Source organism: Podarcis melisellensis (assembly GCF_964234715.1).
Source record: "Podarcis melisellensis genome assembly, chromosome: 9".
NCBI lineage: Eukaryota > Metazoa > Chordata > Lepidosauria > Squamata > Lacertidae > Podarcis > Podarcis melisellensis.
Window position 1 is genome coordinate 29,437,828 of NC_138541.1, and position 22,101 is coordinate 29,459,928.

Genomic DNA, 22,101 nt, shown 5'->3' on the forward strand with positions numbered 1-22,101 from the left:
GGGAAGTTTTCTGGCTAGCAGTACTTCAGACTGCAAGTGGGTTGTGTGTGTCCTATTCTTGAATTTTCCCTTCTTGAATGGGACAAAGCCAATACGCTGGGAAGAAAGGTCCAGCTTAGTATACAATACAAATGGAACAATTTAAGCAGGGCTTTCAGAAATGTGGCACACTCACACCCCAATCTACAGTGGCACGCCTCACATAATGTGTAGAATGGCTTGGTTGGTAAGGTGGTTCACCAAGTTTAGTTGCTGGAAGTGATTTATCTGATAGCTTTGTTATATATACATGAGGTTATTATTGGTTGCTCTATCATAGTCTACTCAAGGGTGGGAAGGAGGTAGATTAGGATCGATTGGTAGATCTCTGACTGATCTGCAAAAGATGAACAATGGCAGCAACAAAATGATTTCCCCCACCTAAATTAGAGTGCTGAAATGATGACGATGAGCCAGGAGTAGCTTTTGGGTGAAAGGACTGGGCTTGCTTCAGTTCTGGTACTGGGGTGAGGGGTGGATAGGCAATTGCTAGGCTCAAAATTGTTCTTTTATTCTAACAATATGTCTTTTGCTGTTGGTACTGACTGATACTGTAGATCTGAGGGTTATAGTAAAAATGAATTAGATTTGACAAGCATACGGTCCGCCTACCATTGTTCTACTCAGAATTGTGGTGGGCATGGCCCTTTTGGTTCTTGGGCAGATGTCTTTTGCATTATTAAATCCCCTTCACTGTGCGCTCAAATTATAGCTTGGTCAGCACAGATACAGCACACTGGTGGATCAAAGGTGGCATTTGGGAATGCAATGAAATCACCAGATAAAAGTTGAACAAAATGGGGGACAGAATGGAGCGGCAAGGGACTTCCTAAGACTAATGTCTCACGGCATAAAATGCTGCATTTATAAGTACTATATGAATAACATTTTCATTCAGTTTTTTTAAAAATAAAAAAGATTAAGTCCAGTCTTAAGATTCAGTATGGAAACCAAATAAGTGATTGATCAATAGAATGAAATTGCACAAAGTAAGTGTTTTCGTCTCAGAGTAGATACTCATTGTGTGAATTGTAAGTTAGACATGGCCCCTAGGAAGGTGGTTTTCACCTTTGAAGCTAATAGCAAAGAAACAGTACATGGTCAAAAGAGGTGTTTGAGCTTATTAGGTAATTTAACCACTAATACTAACTTCTCATCCATTCACCACTGGTTTTAAAACAGGTTTAAAACAAACACAACAGCCAAGAAAATTAATAGAAAAATTACAGTCACCCAAATGACAACAAAAAGAGTACAGATAAAATCAGTCAACAGTAAGAACAAAGTATTAGGAAAATAAGTTTTCAGAAAGTTGCAATATGGATCCCTAGGACAGGAAGTTCCAAAGGAGGCTGCGATGGAGGAAGCCCTCGCTTGTATTTCTGCCAGCCACATCCAAGGATGGAGGATAAATAAGTTCATTTTTTCACCTTGAAGTAAACTGAACTAATTATCCGGTCCTGAATTAGATCAGAATGCACCTATTAATTGGATCACAAACTTCTCTGAATTTTGCAATGCAGTTTGGGTCTTCCCCCACAATCTTATTTTTCCATGTATATTTTAGGAGTTAGTGCATTGGAAATCATTCACAAATGTGCACTTCAGGGGGAGAATGTACAGAATATGTATACAATTTAAATGTGAATTTTTATGCATTTTTAAAACAAAGATCTGCCAAGAATGGGATTGATGGGATCTATTATTGAGACATACACAGATGACGTGGAATGGAATAGGATGATCCAGTCATCCCTCAGATGAGGGGTGGGCCTGCGAAAGTGCCTCCTTCGGTGACCTCAGTGTGTGGAAGGGATTGGTGGATTCTGTCCCTGCCTAAGCTTCTGTAAAAAGAGTTGTGCTTCCAAGGTGTTAGAATTTGGGCAGAAACAAGCATATAGAAGCAGGATTCCAATCAATTGTCCCAACATGATCACCTCATAAATCTGGTCTACTCTTCTTTTTGTCACAAGCTAAAAAAAATGCTTTCTCCTATTGTTTTATTTATATGTTAATTTTATCAATTGATTCGTATGATTAATTGACTAAGTTTTCTTCAGCCGGGTGACTACTAACTAATGACTGGGCTGAGGTTCACAAGCAAGCATAGTATACACAACAAGACTGATTGGACCTGACAGGCACCAAGTTCAGAGCTGTAGGGAAGAATGACAGCATAAAATGAGGAGGAAATCATTTGTGACATGCCCTTCACTTAACTTATTGGCGTGTCATTTCCAGCCTAAAGTATATGACGGATCTGAAGCATTATTTTAAAAGACGTTCCTCCCCTTCCTTTGCTTAGAGAAATAGGTTTTGTTAATTATAGCTTAATTTCACTTATGTTAGGGCCAAGGAAATTCTGTTACTGATTCACATTCACAGAACAAATGCACACCAGGCATTAAAGTTCACATAGTCTCTTGTACAACAACAAGTGAAACCTGCAACAAAATGTTGCAGGGCATCCTTACCCGCAATTAGGTATTCTGTGCAGGATTCCAGATATTCCAGATTTTCCTTCCTTCCAAGCAGGGTATTTTTCTTCCTACCCCATTTTTGTCCTAATTGACATTCAATATTTTATGGTGGCTCAACATGTTCAGTCTTCATGGGGCTGGATATATTTTTGGAGCAGGGAGATGTCCCCATAGATTTTTTTTTAAAAAAAAGTTTTTCTGTACTTCTGCAAACCTCAGTCTCCACCTTGACTCTAATCCTGTCAACACTCAACACCTGAGTTTGCTAGTATCTTCGATTGCTCATCTTAAGTAGCGCCTGAATTAGTTGATTTTGGACCTGTGAATGTATACTTGATTTCAATATTTTCTGTAGGAATTAGAGGATCAGACGTAGCAATCCTTTGGGCCTGTCATGTAAACTATAAATTTGGATCTGGATCTGTATTCACATTGCTCTGGGGCAGGTGTGTTCTTAGAGCATGAATATAGGTTGAAATCCTCTCATCTTCCTAAGCTTGTCCATGCAGATTAAGAGTTTTATTTGCTCTAATCATACACACAACAATATGTGTTCACACTTAGTCATACACTATATGTGTGTGTGTGTGTGTGTGTGTGTGTGTATGGGCAGCATGTTCAAAAATAGTATAAATATTATGGAATGCAAACTATTGTACTTTGGGAACACCCATCACCTCTGGCATTGGCAAGAACTGCGTTACATAAACAGTTATGCAATTAAAAAAAATAGATTAATTTAGGGGCAACAGAAAGGCACATGTCGAAAAAGTACCTTCCCGAGTTGCAAATTTCTGCAGTTCTAGAACTTTGGAACACACTGTTAGATTGGTGCAAGTGTGTCTTTGCTGTGTAGGGGCTGGCATGCAGAAGCAGAAATAGTGCACAATTCACTTCTAAGTAAAGTCACTCCTCTGTGCCTCTACAGGGCCTTTACAGAGCAGGAATTACCGTACACTGGCTGGATGACAGTAGGAACTTGACTAAGTCTGCTGTGCCAGCAGATCTTGGAGGTGATCTGACATTGGGCTTATTATGCAAGCATGTCAGGAAGAAGGATGCCAGCATATAATTATGCTGGCACTGCCTCAACTCTGGTGCAACTTCACTGATACAGAAGCCCTAAATGGTGATAATGGGATCATGGTGGGGAGGAGCAGCCCTTTCCAAACATGGCTTTATTGATATCTTAAACCATGGCTTGCCAATTTGTTTTTTTTTTGGGGGGGGGGGAGGCAATGGGCATATTTGGAATTTGAAGAAAATGTCCATGGTGCCAATCACACAATGGCTGGTGTGGAGCGTGCATGTCAATGGCTGCTGTTGCGGTGTGGCGTAACCCAAAATGGCTGCCACATCTAATAGAGCAGAGAAAGAGATAGGCTCACAAAATGGTGTGGGCATGCCTCTCCTGACCCTGCTCTGGACAACAATGCTTGCTCAAAGGCAGAAAGTCTTTGCACCTTTACTCTGTTCAGAGTGGAAGGAAGGCTATCGAATCCTGACATCCAATGAAACAGGGCTACAGGAGTGGGGGCTGTGTTCAATACAGGAGAGACCAAGCAAGCAAAAACAGGAGCTGAGCAGGAACATTGTGCATTGTGGGCTTTTGAGGGCATATCTACTGAGATGTATGTGCATGGCAGGCCTGCAGATTTGATGGTGGACCTGCTATTATATTAAGCATAGCCAGGCAGGATGCAGGGTTAAGATTGCAGCCAGTGCCATTTAGAAGAGAATCAAATGTTGAGTCTAATGGCAAAAAACTGTGATCAATGCAAATCTCCCTCTGCCCCGCCCCGCCCCACCTTAGCTCTGTCAAAACAAATATATTTCTGGAAGTGGAATGTGCATACTGAAAGCTACCCTTGGGTTGTCTGTCTCATATACTGATTAGCTACATGAGAATTTGCTAAAGTAATTACCTCCTAGTAGTTGGCAATTACCATGGCAACCTCACCATCACAAGATAAATTCAGCCGTTAATGAAAGCACCACCACCAATGTGTCAACTCTGAAACATACATTATATGCCTTAAAAAGGAAAAAAGAAGAACCTTTGAACAAAAGCCTTTCCTGACTAAATTGGAGAAACAGGTAGGCAGCACATTCATGCAAACTGTAGGACGGCCCCGAATCAGACAAGAGAATGGATGGCTTTCATTCCCCCCCTTCACTTTTCTGAACCCAGAATCTCTGACAGGTTAACAAAAAGTATCTTATTTCAACTCACACAATTGTGCCTAATACTTACCAAAAGTGGTTTTAACCAAGGGACAAGGCAAATTTGCAGTGATTTAAGGCAATTTATTTGTTCCATCTGAATATTGTGCAAAAATGTAGGTCTTTCAAATACTGCCTTTCAAATCTTAAGCTCAATTCTGCACATTTCCACTTCGGTTTGCGATAGTCTTTTAAAAAACTCCTCATGAAAACTAGTGCAAATTCTTCCTTATATACATGCATAGCCCCTTGGGCTTGCCAATCGGTTCAAATCTATGCAACAGGGTGAGCTCTTTTTTTTTGCATGTAAATCTGCTGCCAGAGTTTTGAAAAGCAATTTATTCAAATGGGATGCATTTTTATGTTATTTTCACTAATGTGCATGTTAAGACAAATTTTACCCTAGTATGTGCATTTTTTTACACATTGCTTGGTTGGAGAAGAGCACTGCAAAATTTGGAGAAATACGAATTTCAATAGATGGTTTTGTTTCTGTTCTCATTTTGCATCACAAAGTGAAAATGAGGTAGGTTTGCCTTTAAATGTGACCTGAATCAAATTTCTCCCCAGCCCCTACTCAGAACAATCCTGTGAGCTAAGTTAGGCAGAGAGAAAGTGATTGTGAGGCCCAAACTTTTTGGCTAAATGTGAATTTTTTTGTGGTTTCCCTGCCTTCTTATCCCTCATCCTTGCCTCTCCTTACTGCTTGATGCACCAGCTCCTGGCAGCCTTGGAAAAGGCCCAATTTGCCCCGGGATTCAGGCCTTGGCCAAATCCGGTGCACAACTTTAATAGATCCATGATAGATATGGATTGGGACTAATGTGCTGTGTAAACTACTTCCCAAACCAAAGGTGGGAGTGTACTGAAGCCAGAATAAATGGTTGTGTGTACACAGCCTCTGTATTCTTTCCAAAGGTCTTACTTTCCAGATATGAAGAAGTCTTTAATGTTTTCCAAAGAAACATGTTTCTTCAGGTTGGTACAGTGAGCAAATTACGATGTCGCCCGCAGTGTTTCTTTTCCAATGTAGCTGCCTATGGGCAAATGTTGGCGGGGTGCACATAAGAGGAGTAAATAAATAAATATTTACACTCCTCTTACTGTTTGCAGGAATAAGGTGTGGAGTATGTACCTAGCTTTGCCATGACTGCATTGTTTACAATGGAGAACTGATGGAGGCCAAAGGTACAGCCTTGTTTTGCTGGGGGGGGGGGTTGGAGAAACTGTGAAGTCACAAAACATGCATTTTGCGGTATAATACTATGACATGCCCCTCACTTCTCCACATGCTTTCCAGGTACCCAAGATTACTGCCACCAGGTTTAGTTTCCCCTGGATAAGAGAGAGCTGGAAGCCTATCCTGTCTTTGCAATTTTTCTTTCATTTACAAATATACAGTCAGAGCCTACTGGAAGTAAGTAGATCCCTAATAATAATAATAATAATAATAATAATAATAATAATAATAATAATAGTTAATAAAATAGGCAGCAAACCAACAGGTTGTGTTTGTGGTTCTCAAAACAACAGCATAGATCTTTAGGGGGCACCCTCAAGTCCATTTGCTTCCAGTCAAGCTAAACTCCTCTCTCTCCCCACAGTCTCATTTCATGCCTCTTTATGTTCACCGTATATGATCGATAATATTCTAAAGATTATGGTCATCTAGAAACATTGGCCAAAAGTGGGCCAAGCCAAAAGCTGGGATGGAGAATATTTTTCAGCCTGAGGGCAAAATTCCATTATGACAACCTTCCAAGGGCCATAGTGTATTTCAGTCGTGGTGCGGCTAGAGGTAAAAGTAGGCAGCATCAAGGATGTGACTCTTGTGTTTGTATAGTGGCATACATTTCAACCACACAAAACTCAGGGGTTTCTCTCTACCACCATCCTCCATCCAAGCAAGGAAGAAGCATTATCACAGTTCAAGGACATATTCCAACTAGGCAAGAATACTTCAAGGTGTACAACACGTCCACTGATGAGTGTGTCCTGGAAGGAGCAGCTAGAGAGACATGTGGGGCACATTTTGCCCCCAGGCCTCAGATTCTCCACACTATAGGCCCTTTTAACATATCTGTGTGCTCATGTAAGTGATATAATTCCTTTTTAAAGCAGCGCAATAACAAAGGCCCAAAAACATAAAACTACCTCATCACAATGTTATTGAAATCAAACTATTTGTTGTTGGAGATTCAGAAATATCAATCTTTTCCACCCTTACTAAATACAACTCATGCATGGGAAATCAATTATTCAGCCACATGGCTAAATTAATCACAGAAGGGAGCAGTCAAAAGCAGTGTTTGCTATAGCGTACGATATAATGTTACACAATTACCCAGGTGTACCACAGTGGCTTTTCACTCAACACCTCTGCGTATTACCCAGACACTGCCAGACACAGGATGCTAAACTAGATGAACGGGTTGATATGGCACCTCCATTGTTAACTAGATGTTTGGAAATTAAAACTCTTCATAGAAGTGCACGCCTTAAAAACCTAACGTGAACCACACATCTTAAAAGCTAGTACCATTCAGTGTTAGTTGTTTGTAAGTATTTTAACAAAAGAATGCCCTCAGAATGCATGAAACTACTGTTTCGCCACTTGAACACAACTGAAAAGCAAAGTATTACAGATTAAATCTGTTGAAGCAATTAGAAAGGTCTGCAGCTTGGTGGTAGAGTGTGTGCTCCACACACAAAAGGCCCCGTATCCAGACTTTGACATTTCCAGCTGAGAGTTGGAAATCTCTCTCTCTGAAACCCTGGAGAACTGCTACCATTCAGTGTAGGCAAAACTAAGTTAGAGAGATTGTTAATCTGACTTGGTTTAAGGAAGGTCTTCTAGATACTGACAAATGTGCACACAAGCCTTTGGAATGGAATGATGCTAAATAAATGTATGAAATTGTGCTTTTGCAAATAAACAATTTGATCCCCAATGGAGCCATGTGACTGGAAAAGAGAACTTCATGGGGGGGGGGGAGAGATGCAAAAAAGGGAACAAAGAACAAAACATCCACAGACATTTGCTTGCTTTCCTCTTCAGTTTCCAGAGTTTACAGCTATACAAGAACTTACTTGGGATGTAGGATGTGGGAAGGGATGTAATTTAAAGCTATTATACTTAGTGAAACAGTGCTTAGTGAGAACTGCAGGATTTAAAAATACTACTGTTTTTGTTGATGCTGTTGTCGTCATCAACATTGGCTTTGTTCACGTAATTTATCTAACGCACATCAATACTTCTAAATGAAATGTTTGCATTTCTATGAAAATCTTTGCCCAGGCATTCAAAGATGAAAGCAGTGAGACTTACTGCAACTAAATAAAGTTCTCCCCGCCCTTTCCCCCCTTATTGCATGGGGACAATCTATACAGGCTTCCATGCCACAGTAGTCAGTATTGTGCGTGGGCATGAATAGCCACAGCTTGAATTTGCAGGATGCCAAAGGCTGTGAAAAAATATACCTTTCCCAAAGGAATTTAAACAAGTGTGACTGAATGAAAAGCTTAAGAATTTGCCTTTCACAAGACTTCCTGTCCAGTGTCCAAAAGGTTTCCTGCCTGCTTTGCATTCAGACATATAAATCCAGTCTAGCTGAATTTAAGGTATATAAAATGCAGGCAGTTCTCCTGTTATGGGTAGGATCTCTTGGCGGATATAAACTGTCACAATCAATCAAAGTCTAGTGAAAAGGCTGCATTCCAGGTGGCATGCATAAGTTTGCTTGGAATCCCAATCTTTCTAGTACTAGGACTTTATACGTGAGAATCACTTCTTGCATTAAAAGCAATTGTGCATGGGAAGAACAATGCGACTACAGTACTTGAAAAGTATAGGATTCTGCAGATAAAGTAAATGCAAATGTGAAGGGACAGATCTATAGCAACCGTCTATAAATTTCCTTCCATGGAATGAATGGTAACATGGTGACTAAAATGATTGAAGCATGCACTAAATGATTTAGACATCATCGTTGTCTTATGATATTCTGTTTCATGTTTATTTTCTAAGGAAAAGGGGGGGAAAAACTTGGAAAAAGGCCACGGGATAATTCAGCAAGTTTCTTAACTAATGAGCACAATGGCATGGTCAAGGACGTACAAATTTCATTGATTTTGGTGAGAGAAAATAAGCATGTACTTATTTGCTTTACTTAAGTAGAAATCTAGCATGTGAAGGAAATGACTAGACTACAACCCTTGACTCTAATATGCTAGCTTTCTATGATCACATCATGGCAATCCACCGTATAAAAGTTGACCTAAGCCATAAGTCCTTTTGCACATGTTTGGCATGTGTATGGTTCCAACACATGGCAGAGGAGTTTGCTGCCCTTGCCCTGACTTCTGTAGCCCTATTCAGGCATTCATAACAGTGCTTAAATGAACCCACAAGGAAAGGGAAGATGTGTGAATGTGCTAGCTCAGACCCTTACACAACTTAAAGGATGATGGTCTGCAGTGGGGAAGCTTCATGTAGTTGGGTGTTGAGATCCCCAAGACACCCCTACCCCAATAACTCACACTTCACACGTAATTTTTGTTTAAGGTTTTTGGCATAATTTTGGCCACAACTTTATTAGCATACAAATTGTGAGTGGTTGCTTAGGCATTGGTTATGACTAGCTGTCCCCCCCGCCTAGGGGGACAGCCCTGACTCCCGTGAGTCAGTGTGGAGGAACAAGATCAGGGATAACTGGAGCTGCGACACAGACCCTCAGCTACTCCCCGCATGCTCCTTGGAGCTTACACGGCCCGCACCCTACACCAAGGGTTTGGACGAGGGGATGGTAAGCCCCAGAATTCCTTTAACGGAATACCCATGCAGCAGCAGCATTGGAGGGGTAGGCACAGCCAATCCATACCCCTCCACCAACCAATTTAACCAATGCCTAACCGCCAACCTTACAAGTTGTGATGATTTGCTACGCAGTAGGCAAAACCCAATTGGCACACACTAATCAGCCAAAAGGAAAAATTCCTACCGGGCCCCCGCACCAATGCGAACGACCCCATGACAGACATAGCAAGGTCAGAGCGAAGCCCAATCAAGGGAGGGCCGGCGGGTGATCCGGTGTCCACAGCGAAAGAGAAAGGAAAGAGCAGTGGACCTTGCTTAAATAAGCTCTGATCCCACCCCTAAATTAGCAACATCAAATTTACCCCAGTAACTCCAACCTCCAATCTGATTCAAGCCTCTTGAATCTATCCTGCCTGGCAACCATGGGGTGTTTTGTTTGGCCCCAACCGCAACCCGTGCTCTCCTTTAATGAGAACACACTTTGTGGAGGTACTTGCACATTTTGGAACCCTGATTTTTCATGCAAAATAAGTCCATGGCCCTGCCTACCCCACAATCCAATATCATTGCTGTTTTCTAAAGTCATTTCACCATATTTGACTAAAGGATTAAGAACAGCCCCGCTGGGTGTCTATGGGAGGCCCCAAGAAGCAGAACAACACCACTCTTTCTCATTTGCAGATCTCCAAAAAACCCCAAAAAACCCTCACTCCTGTTTCTCTCATTTTCTGCTATTTGCACATGCTAGAAGACTTGTATGTGGGAACTGCGATTAATTTGTTGGTGACACACAAATCCTGTACATAGTCATTACTTTTCTGAGCCTTCTGTGGTGTTTTTTTTTTTAAAAGCTAAAATGCTTGGGGAATTTTTCAGTTTATTTACTAACTTACTTATTTAGTTGCAGCATTTATGTTGGCAGCCCAATAACATCATTCTCTCAGTGACTCACAAATATAACAGAGACATGGACTGAGGACAAATGCAATCCAGAAGACAGAATGTTGGACCTGGAGATGAATTGAATGCTTGCCCAGCCAGGAAATCACAAAGCAGCATTGGGCATGTCACTCTTTCACCTTGCCATTAAGAATTTCCACTTTGTGGGTTTGTTTAGTTTAGAACAGGGATGGGAAGACTGTGACCCTCCAAATGCTATCAGCCTCAGACAGCATGCTCAGTGTCCAACAATATCTGTGGTGTGTGGCAGGGCAGGGGAGACAAATTCCCTACCCTTAGGTTTATTCTTTTTGTGAGAGTGAGACTGATACAGACGGAAACTTTTAAGCTTTTAAATCTAATCACTCAATCAATTAAGGAATTTTCACACCAAGCACACTTCCAAGCAATAAAATATGATATACAGTACTTGCATATTATCAGGCGCCATTGAGAACTTAAAATTTTCTATTGATTCTCCTTTAATGAACTGATTCTATTTGAGCAGTGCTGTTGTTGTTTTTGTTTAGTTGTTTAGTCGTGTCGGACTCTTTGTGACCCCATGGACCAGAGCACGCTAGGCACTCCTGTCTTCCACTGCCTCCCACAGCTTGGTCAAGCTCATGTTGGTAGCTTCGAGAACACTGTCCAACCATCTCATCCTCTGTCGTCCCCTTCTCCTTGTGCTCTCAAACTTCCCCAGTGCTAGGTGAGTCTTTTTAGCTTGGATGGTCTTAGCGCTGAGCTGAAACATTTTTACCTCCAGCAGCTGCAAACAGCTCCCCATATCCCACAAGTTTTGCATCCAGTCAGGGGGGGAAGGGGAACATGCTCCCTTTACAAGATGCACCTTTATGTTGGGATGCACACTGCAGAGGAATGGCAACCTGATTTAGGAATGTATTTGGATTGACATCTGGATACACATTCAAATGCAGGTGCCATTGTAGACACAGGAAGGCAAGAAGCTGCCTTATACCAGATGAATCTGTTGGTCCACTGAGCTCGGTGTTGTCTACACTGATTGACAGTAACTCTCTAGTGTTTCCAGTCCTACTGGCAACTGCTGGAGATTGAAATTGGGACCATCTGCATGCAAAACAAATGCTGTACCACTGAGCTACTGCTCTTCCCCTGCATTGAACCGTCATCATATCACATATTTGGATGTGCATCCATAGAGAACATTGGCCCCAGGGCCGTCTTTAGCATATGCTCCACCGCAGTGCAAAGATCCGCCTAGCGCCCCCAAATTTAGTTTAGCTGCCCCCAGATGAGAGTAGGATTGCCATACGTCTGGAATTTCCCAGACATAGTATCCGGTTCTCGAATGGCAGCCCATGTGAGTAGTGTAAAAATCTCGATTTTCTTTTGAGATTTCACAAAAAAGCTCAACACTTTTCACTTTTTGAAATATGGCAGCCCTAGGTGGGAGTCCAGTAGCATCTGAAGGACCACAAGTTTCTCATTCTTGACCTATATTATTGCAAGTACCAGAAACAATGGCTGCACATGGGTATGGAAAGATGTGCAAAAGAGGGAAAGGTGAAAGTGGGCTTGTGAGTATTTTTGTAGCCCCTGAAATGGTTACCTTTAGAGAAAATCAAATGTCACATAAATGTAGAACCCAGATTTTACTCTCAGTAGCCAATTGCTATATTCAAAGTTCCCTGCCATTATCTTCTGGCACCTTTTGAAATTACGAAAGCTACTGGCATCCTTTCTTATTATGAGGAAAGGTTTACATCCACTTTTCCCTTCTACTGCGAGAAAAAGAAAGAATGAACTGAAATTATAATGTACTCTCATGCAATTTGGCTCTTAAAACTGTTCACTTTATCCTATGGGGGCATCATGCTAAGTACTTTCAAAAATCGAACGGGATATGTTATAGCTCAGAGCCCAACATTTAATGATTATTCATTCAACCAAAGAAACACTTTCCTAAAAATCCTGTCTGAGGTAGTTTGTAACCAAGACTCTGGTCATCTGGAAAATCGCTAATGGAGAAATGGACAGGTATAGGGAGAATCTGTTTTCTTACCCTTCCTTGCATTACTTAATTTCAAGGGATTTTATTCCACAGCCTTTTCTTTCCAGCTTGTTAATGCTTTTTTGCATTTTGGAATGTGATCTTGATGGTTATTTATGCTCTATCACCCCCCCCCCCCAGTTATGCATTAAGCATCTGGAATCCATATGGAACCTTTACTTTTTTAATTTAGTGGAGGTATCTTCAGATAAGAACAGGGAAGGGAATTGGGCTGACGGCAGGACCAGGAAGCGTCAATTGGCAGTCCTGGAAAAAGGACAAGAAACTCATCTTGCTTGTCCTCAGGGACCTAAGAATCTAGCCTCCTCAGCCACCTGGGTTTTTAAGCATTATTCTTGGCCTAGGCCCTCAGTTTTAGAATGGTAGGGGACTTAAAGTTGCTCCTCTTCCATCCTTGGAGTCTGAAGTCTATCTGCTATTACAAGAGAACACAAAGCTTGGGGGCAGGATATTATAAGCTTTCAAAACAACAACAACACCTCAATAAAGATACCACTCCTCCACAAAAAGGTTAATGACACAAGGAAATAACAGGGGTATCCTGGAAGATTATAGACAGTGGCTCTGAGAGTTGAATTCATTTAAAGTAGGCTAAGTGTTCCCTTACCACATCTTTTCCTATCTTGGGCTGCAGTTCCCTCCTTGCATCAGTTATTCTGCTATCATCAGGTTGTGCACTGCCTTTCTTTTGGGTGAAGACAGAGGCAAAGTAGGTGTCGAGTAGTTCCGCCTTTTCTCTTCTCATCCAATAGCATTTCTCTATCTTCTCAATATTAGGCTGAGAGGCTATGAATGGCCCAAGGTCATTCAGAGAGCATCATGCTGGAGTAGGAATTTGAACCCTGGCTTCCTAGTTCCTAATCCAACAGCCTCACCACTACACTAGATCTTTAATAACACATACACAGAATAATTGTATTTTCAGAAGTATATCACGGACATGTTTGTACAGCAGAAGGAGGGCATTTTAGTCAATATGGTACATTTTTGTTTTCTTGCAACTTCCAAAGTCAATTCTACATACAAGTTACCCATTCAGATCACTGTTTAAGTACCTTTTTCAGAGAGAGTGAGTAAGAGAAGAGCTACACTCTCAGACTGTTATGGTTTCTTCCTTTCACAAATTTAAATGAATTTCAGATTCCAGCTCAGTATCAAGCAAGTGTATGAGTGTGTTCCACATCTTCCTGAAACTGGCAAAATAAATTTGCTGTTGAAACTGATGAGAAAAAAAATGGGCCTGACAGACTGAATCTGGGCATCCTTTCCTGGCTTTCCCCTTGCCAAATCATGATCACTAAGCAATTCCTTCCCTCCTTGAATAAATGCCATAGAGCTGTTCCAACAAGAACAGCCACATAGACCACAGAGGAGGAGGAGTGCTTATGTTCAATAGCTTAGAACTTTTGTGCCTTAGAAAACAATGCATGCTGAAGAAAATTAGCTGATAGAACAAACAGTAACACTTCATGGAACTGGGGACATGGATATTCATCATGTGATAATTATAATAGCCATTGATGGCTGGCATGTGTGAATGTGCAATTACAAATAAAACAGCACCGACAGAATATTCACATCATCTCAGTTGTTTCCAGTGGGTCAGTTCATATATTTAGCTTCCAGTTCTCTATTTGCAGTGATCAAATGTAGATAGTTCAGGTGATGTACATGCATGTGTGTAATACTCCTAGTCTACATCTGTTTGTGAGGAGCTTTCTACATTCTGCAAAAGAGGGTGGAAGAAAGAGTGAAAGTGAAATGATATGTTTACCCTTGGAGATGTACAGATCACCGCCCGTAGGGAGATGGTGTCCTGCCTGTATATGGAGCATGTGCTATTAGCCTTAGAATGCAATCTTAACTCCATTTACCTTGGAGTAAGCCCCAACGAATTCATTGGGGCTTCCAAGGAGACATGGTGAAACTTGCAATGGAAGTTACATTTTAACTTACCGGTACTTTTAAACTTTTGATAGTGTGTATTGGCTTTCTCTCCTGAATCATCAGGAGTAGTTCTATCAAAAACTCACTGTGAGTGTGAATAAGAGGTTTGGATAATAATAAATCACAGAATGGATGGTACAGCTTTCTAGTTGGGGGTTGGACAATAGGACCTTCTGTTTCCTTTCAGCACTATCATTCTATAACTCTCTAACACCGTCAATATGTTGTTACATCCTTAAGTATTTATGTTTTCAGAACAGGGGAGAAACATATTATGCTTTCAGAGTTGCAGGTTGGCTGTCTGTATAGCAGTAGACATCCCTTGAGAATCTACCCGTTGTGAATATTTGCCATTGTGAATTCAACAAGGAGTGATGAAACTCTCAATTCACATGCTTGAGTAGCTGACTAATAAAGAAAACGGGGGAAATTACACAACTTGTGTTCTCACGCAAAAGCAGGGCATCAGAAGTACTTCAGTCTTGAAAACAATACAGTGGTTGTTCCCACTATGCCAAGGACAGAGGAAGAAGCAATGTGTTCAAGCTTCAGGAAAGTGTACGTAGCTGAAGCAGGAGAACATGACTTCCTAGCCATATGAACAGTTCAGGAACGAAACAGCCTCTCTTGGCAGGTTGTGAAATCTCCATTCTGTGAGGTTTTCAGGGCATGTACTAAATAGATATGGATTGTGGATAATTTGGATTTAGGATATCGTGAGTGTGGGCAGAGTGGCAGAAGGAAGAGATGGATCAATTCACCTATGGAAGCTCTTTATAATTTGGAATAATTCCTTAGGCTACAGCCTGGAATTCTGGCAACTGGATTCTTGGATAAATGAGTATGGGCTTCTAGACATTCATTCATCTGATACAGTTCTCTTCAGAATACAGATTGGTCTCAGAATAAAAAATACAAGCGTATTTTGTAGTTTTACTGTTGTGGCTTTGGAAATAATTGTATTTTATACCAATCTCATACATTTTTGGGTTCTATTTGGGCAGATTGGATTGGGTTGTGTTTCCTTGTTGTACTGCGTTTGCCACCTTGGGTGGACTTGGTGCAGAAAGACAACTTATAAATACTGAAAATAAATAAATGAAAATAGCAGGGGATCAGATTCTGCCTAGCCTTTTCCCTGTCATGCTTACATTCTGTATTCAAGAATATTTTATTGATGAAGGGAAACACTCCAACATGTGATCCCTGACACAGAACTGGATTCAGAAGGGGCATACTCCCAGGAGAGTCCCCCCGCCTCGCGATGCTGGAGAAAAGTTATAGGAAACAAAATATGAAAGCTAACGCTGTTTTAGCTGGGGAGATCTCATAATGGTGCTCTTTAGTAAGCAAAGAGAAAAATAGAAATGTGCAAACGCCGGCATTTTACAAAGCTATTCTATCCTTTCTCTTCTCTTTCATGAATGGTGACACTGAAGCTCGTACCAATACTGTGTTGACATGTTCAATTTGTCAGGTGTTGAGGCTGCCTTGATGGAAATGGTGGAAAACAAGCTGAGCTACCTCAGGCATAGAAAACAGCCCCTCTCTAATTTTATTGGCATTTAGGAGAGGAGTTTCTGGGTAAGTGATCTTTTTGTCAAATGTGTGCAATACAGGAAACAAGCATCTAAGACAGCTGAAGGACACAGGAGATGTTGCTGCCCACAAAGGTAGGAGAGGAAGGAAGATAATTAACTCAAATGCCACTAGTGTTTTTTAAAACAGCAAGAAGCAAAAGGGGGAAATACCACAGCTCAGGTAGAGCACCTGCCCTGCAGGTACAAGGTCCCAGGTTCAGTCCCCAGCATCTCCAGATAGGACTAGGAAAAGCACCTACAGGAAACCTTGGAATCTCACTTCCTGTCACAGTAGACAATATTGGGCTAGATGGACCAATGCCCTCACTTGTTTTAATGAAGCTTCCTATGCTTTGAAAACCCATTGAAGATCACATAAACCTGCAAATAAAATGGGAAAGTGGTAAAGGGTGGCTCCAAAAGTGAAAAGTACAGTAGTAGTATAGGCAAAAAATCATGGCAGATGGATGTTTTTCAGTTCTCACTTTGCTTTGGAAAGTGGAATTTAGGGAGGTTTACCTTTAAGTGCAAACCAAATCAAGTTCTTCTCAATGTCTAATAATAAGGAAAGAATTAAAAGGTGTAGTCTTTAAAGTTTTGAGGATGCCTGGGTTCAGCAATGACACCTTTAGGCAATAATCCTATGCAAAACTGACCTGGGAGTGAGTCCCATTGAACTCATTAGGGGCTCCTTGTGAGCAGACATGCACAGGACTATACTGTTAATGTAATTTGAATATACTGATATAAAGTTTTAGGAAGCTATCCTTCTGAAATCTTTAATTTTCTTACCATCATCAGGACCGATATGTCATTTTCTTCTCTTTCTTCTTCCCCAAAGAAATCAAAGAAACCCTTGGCTGAGAAACTTGGTGAGGATATTAGGGTAGATATTGCAAAGGGAATAGAAACTTTTAAGAGGCTGTTAATTTTATGATGGCAACATAGCCTGTTAAATCTGAGGTAATACTTGACTCTTTGTTTTAGTCTTTTTCGTGTTTGTGAAATACTGTAATTTGAGGTAATTTTGTGACTGAGCATATTGTTGCCTTAAGGTAACAGAAGCTAGCTCTGCTTCCTTTATAGGGCTCATGATTATGGACTTCCTGAGGAGAATTTTCTCTTATATGATAATAAATTTACCTTTGGATTTGTTCATTTTCTAATGAAATTTATTTATTTTTATGGCCATAGGACCTGTGGCATTTGATAAGGTGAACTTCCTGTTATATGAAGATAAATTTGATTTTGTATTTGTGCATTTGATAATGAAAAAAGAGAAGAAAAGCCTACAGAACCTGCAATATTTGATTTTAATGAGCCTCTAAGGGAATATGGAGTGGCTATTGAGAATGGCTTTCTGTCTCCACGCAATTTTTAGTCTGGTGGTATAGAAATGCTAACACCAAGAGGATATTTTGATTGTCAAATCAGACCCTGCTCAGGGGGATATAGTGGCTTTGATTCTGGTGAATCTATGGCTGGTTCTTTTCTACCCCTGCCTTGCCACTGAAATGCTCTGATTTGGAGCCTTATGCAGGCAAGGAGTGGTAGCTTCCTAACCACTTGGACTTTGGGCAGCTACAGCAGGGGCATTTACAGCAGCAGAAGTCATCAGAGGTACATCTCTGCTTAATCCTAACTCCCTGATCAGGGATTGCAGATCAGGGTTAGGATTTAGCACATCAACAATACTGAGTCTCTTGAACCATATCTATAAAGCCATTCAACACCAGCGAAGGCACATTACATCATCAAGAGGGGTTGCTGTTGCAGCTTGCAAGAACTGCAATTTCTGAATGACTATCTTCTGAAAAACTCTGACCCTCTGACCAGCAGGGGAAGGTCCAAACAGACTGGCACTGCAGTGGTCCAGCCTTGAAGTTACCAGTGCCTGAACTGGTAAAAGAAACAAAGCAAAATACTTTGTGAAGGCACATTACACACGGCGAATGATGTGAATCTTTGGTTCCCCCCCTTAGTCATGTTGCTCTCTCCCCACACCCCTTTCCACAAGCAAGGCATTTTCTTTCATCTGGGTATGATGTAGGAGAAGAAAGAACTGGACCTGCTCTAAACCCCTAATTGTAGCACAGAGACTAATGAACTGCAAAGGTTTTTTTGTTCCTAGTAACGCTTGTAATAGCTGCCATTCAACTGCATTTTTAAAATCCAAATAAGAAACAGAAAGTATGCAACTTGACTATGGGTTTTGTGGTTTCCCTGTAGGAAATACTTTTTCACCCAGCATGAAATTATGCTATAAATTTAATTGCATAGGATGCAGCACAGACCAATAACTAAATAACATTCCGTGTTTAACCATCAATATGTTTGTCAAGCATGCAAAGAAATGAATAAATGGATGTTGCCAAATTTGTGTCAATAACCCCCACCCCCATTTCTCATGACCTACACAACCTGGTCCCATCCTAGATGCAGGCTATCATAGGGGACAACAATCTTCACTGGCTTCCCCTCTCCTGCAGGTTCATGCCCCCTCCACTTCTGGCACCAGCAAGAAAAGGAAATCTGCACAGATGGGGCATTGCCTGCCTGCCTCCCTCCTTCTAATAAATAAAACAATAATAAATATAATTATTAATTTATAACCCATTCTTCCTTCACACTGAAGCACAGATCATCTTATAACACAATATACAATTTAAATACATATTTACAGAGAAAGAGAGAGTAACACATCCACTGTGAAAACAGAAACACTAAGCCCCAGCATCAATAATCAACAGGTTCATTTCTTAAGGCCTGGAGAAACTGATACATCAGCTAAAATGAAGGATTACCGAATGATATGAGGTTATCTTGAGATAACACTATATAGGTGTGTCTTTCCATTCCAGATGCTGGCTTTTTATGGGAAGAGGATTCAACAAGATTTCCAAGAGAGAGCATCTGTTTGCAAAGTTTTGAGGCTGGCAAAGTTGTACAAATCACTTCCATGGACTAATTCTGATCCATGTTTATCAGGAAAATCAACAAGTGTGACTTCCAGTTTCATATTATATTTTTGTAAAATAATATTTTCAAAAACTTTGTGTGACTTGGTGTCCAGCGTCCTGCCCATTTAATTTAAATGGGTCTGCTATGAGTATTACTTAGTTAGAAACCATCCCTATAAATTTAATGACAACTTCAATAGCCATATCCAGACATTTCCAACTAACGTGCAACTCTAGGGCAAAAGGCATATTTTTCCATCAACAGCTACCTAGAGACATGTAAACCAGTACAAATTTATTGCAATGTTCCAGTTCAGTTTATTTGTTGATATTATTCATTCCACTACTTTGGAGAAAAATAAAGCCAAAAGCTCTTCAAAAACGACGTTCATTCTGAAGAAACAGTAACATTATATATGACAGACTTACATTATATGCTTCTTGGCAACGGGTTCCCTCAGATATCCCAGACAAAAGTCACTTTCTTGTTTCAAATTGGTATGCAAAACATGAACTCTGCCCTGCTCAACAACACATCCGGCATGTATCAGATTAATCTTCGGCACAGTCTGTACATACAAAATAAACATCTATTAAACAAGAATATCCAGTCATTCCTGAAGGTATTGAGGCAGATAGAGAAGCTAAAATTCATCTACAGCACTTTCTGATGCTGCTGTTTATTCTTATCATGTTATTTGATGGTAAATCTCTCTTAGAGTGGAGAATGCATTGTGAAGTTTAATTCATATATATCATCAATGTGTCTCCAGGGCTCCAATTGTCAGGAAAAATGGCTCCTACCTCCTACCTCTCTTCTGCCCTACAGGGTATTGCTGCTCTTTCCAATAAAGCAACATTAATTTGGGGGATTCTCCTTTCATTTCTTTTCAATGAAGCTTTGCATTATTACTTACTTACACACACACACACACACACTCCACTCTATTCCATTTACATATATTGGTAAAATTAAGCAATTTTATTTTATTTTTACTGTGATCTAAATATGCCACTGGGAAACCCTAATTTCCACATTTTATCCCACCCTTCTTATGGAGTGACATATCGGATGCCCCCAGCTTTATCCTCACAACAGCCCTGTGTATTAGGTTAGGGTGAAAGAGTCATCCAGTGCTCTGATCTAGAGGAAGGATGGGCTATAAATATTCTGAAATTAATAAATAAGAATGGCCCAAGATTTTCCAATATGGTCAGCTAGTCTGCTCCAGAAACACATCAAGCAAATCAAGCACCAGTTCCATGTTTGACAATGGTACAAGGTAAGCTTTAAATTTATCTTGGGTGCTATGCATGTTAATAGATTTTATAATGCCTGGACCATATTTCCAAAATCTAAGGCAATAGGTGACATGGTACATAATCTACGCAGAGTTGGATTTGTCCCATTTCCACTGATATCAAAAGAAAATTTTAACATAACTGGGGAGCATAAGTAAAATCAGTTTCTTCTGACTTATAGTCATGGGAAAAAGAAAGTGCACCCTCTTTGAATTCTGTAGTTTTACATATGAAGACTTAATAACCATCATCTGTTCCCTAGCAGGTAAATAAAACCTCAGATGAACAACAACACATGACATATTACTCTGTGTCATGATTCATTTAACAGAAATAAAGCCAAAATGGAAAACCCATTTGTGGAAAAACTAAGTACACCTTATGATTCAAAAGCTTGTAGAACCACCTTTAGAAGCAATAACATGAAGTAATTGTTTTCTGAAGGACTTTATCCATCTCTCACATTGTTGTGGAGGAATTTTGGCCCACTCTTCTTTACAATATTGCTTCAGTTCATTGAGGTTTGCTGGCATTTGTTTATGCACAGCTTTCTTAAGGTCCCACACAGCATTTCAATTGGGTTGGGGTCTGGATATCGACTGGTTCTGTTCTTTTTCAGCCATTCTGTTGTAGATTCACTGGTGTGCTTGGGATCCTTGTCCTGTTGCATGACCCAATTTCAGCCAAGCTACAGCTGTCGGGCAGATGGCCACACATTTGACTGCAGAAGACTTTATTACAGAGGAGTTCATGGTCGATTCAGTGACTGCCAGGTTCCCAGATCCTGTGGCTGCAAAACAAACCCAAATCAGCACCCTTCCACCACTGTGCTTGACAGTTGGTGTTAGCTGCTTGTGCTGATATGCTGTGTTTGATTTTTGCTAAACGTGGTACTGTGCATTATTGCCAGACCTGCTAAGGAACAAATGATTGCTATTATGTCCTGACATGCAGAACCGCAAAATTCAAAGAGGGTCACTTTCTTTTTCCCATGACTATACACCCATGATTTTTTTTTGGGGGGGGAGGGGGGAATCAGTTTGTCATTTTAAACCCCTTCCTGTTTTTAATCTATAGGTTAATTAGGCCATTAAACCTCTTGTCAACAGCAGTGATAATATAAACAACTGTGATCAAATCAGATGAGTATATCTCATATGAATCTCAAATAGATGTTCCTTTAAAAACTGATTCAATTGGCTGCTGAGGAAGAGAGAAAGATTATGAAAGCATTATACACTTATGAAATGCAGAATCACAAGAAAATATCAGAGCATTGGTAAAAAACAACAACAGCACTTCTGCTTTTAAGATAGTTTTTGGTCATGCTCTTTTTTGCGTTACATCCTTCCACTGTAAGGGGTGACCCAAAAGTAGGCCAGTTCCTTTCAAAGTTCCTGCCCTGCTATCTCAAATGCCTTTCACTAGAAATGTCACACAGCTCAAACTTGGCAGGGTACATGCAAAGAATTCATTGTAACATTTCACTGCAGCCCATCCCAATGTCAGTATTTTAATCCTTTTTTGAACCAGTTGCCAATCAGAGTGTTAATCACGGGCGTGAGCGAGATCTTGCAGAAAGCACATATTTCTAGGAAATGAGTTGAGTACACATAATTCTGTGGGATCAAATCCTATATGAGCAATAGTTATAAAAATATAGCCAGAGTAGCCTGTGCAGATCATTCATTACTCAGCCTTTATTTAAAAGGAGAACAACCTTTATCTGAAAAGATTCCTGATTAAATTTTAAAAGTACAAT

General features: G+C 40.5%; 1 long non-coding RNA gene across 1 annotated transcript in view; it reads left to right on the forward strand.

Moving 5' to 3' along the window:
* Positions 1–17,753, forward strand: part of LOC309378394 — a 35,859-nt gene extending 18,106 nt beyond the window's left edge. The window contains exons 2-5 of the long non-coding RNA XR_014172048.1: positions 6,043–6,159; positions 8,770–8,876; positions 15,975–16,081; positions 17,272–17,753. This is a non-coding gene — a long non-coding RNA (uncharacterized lncRNA). The remainder of the gene's footprint in view (positions 1–6,042; positions 6,160–8,769; positions 8,877–15,974; positions 16,082–17,271) is intronic.
* Positions 17,754–22,101: the final 4,348 nt, after the last annotated feature.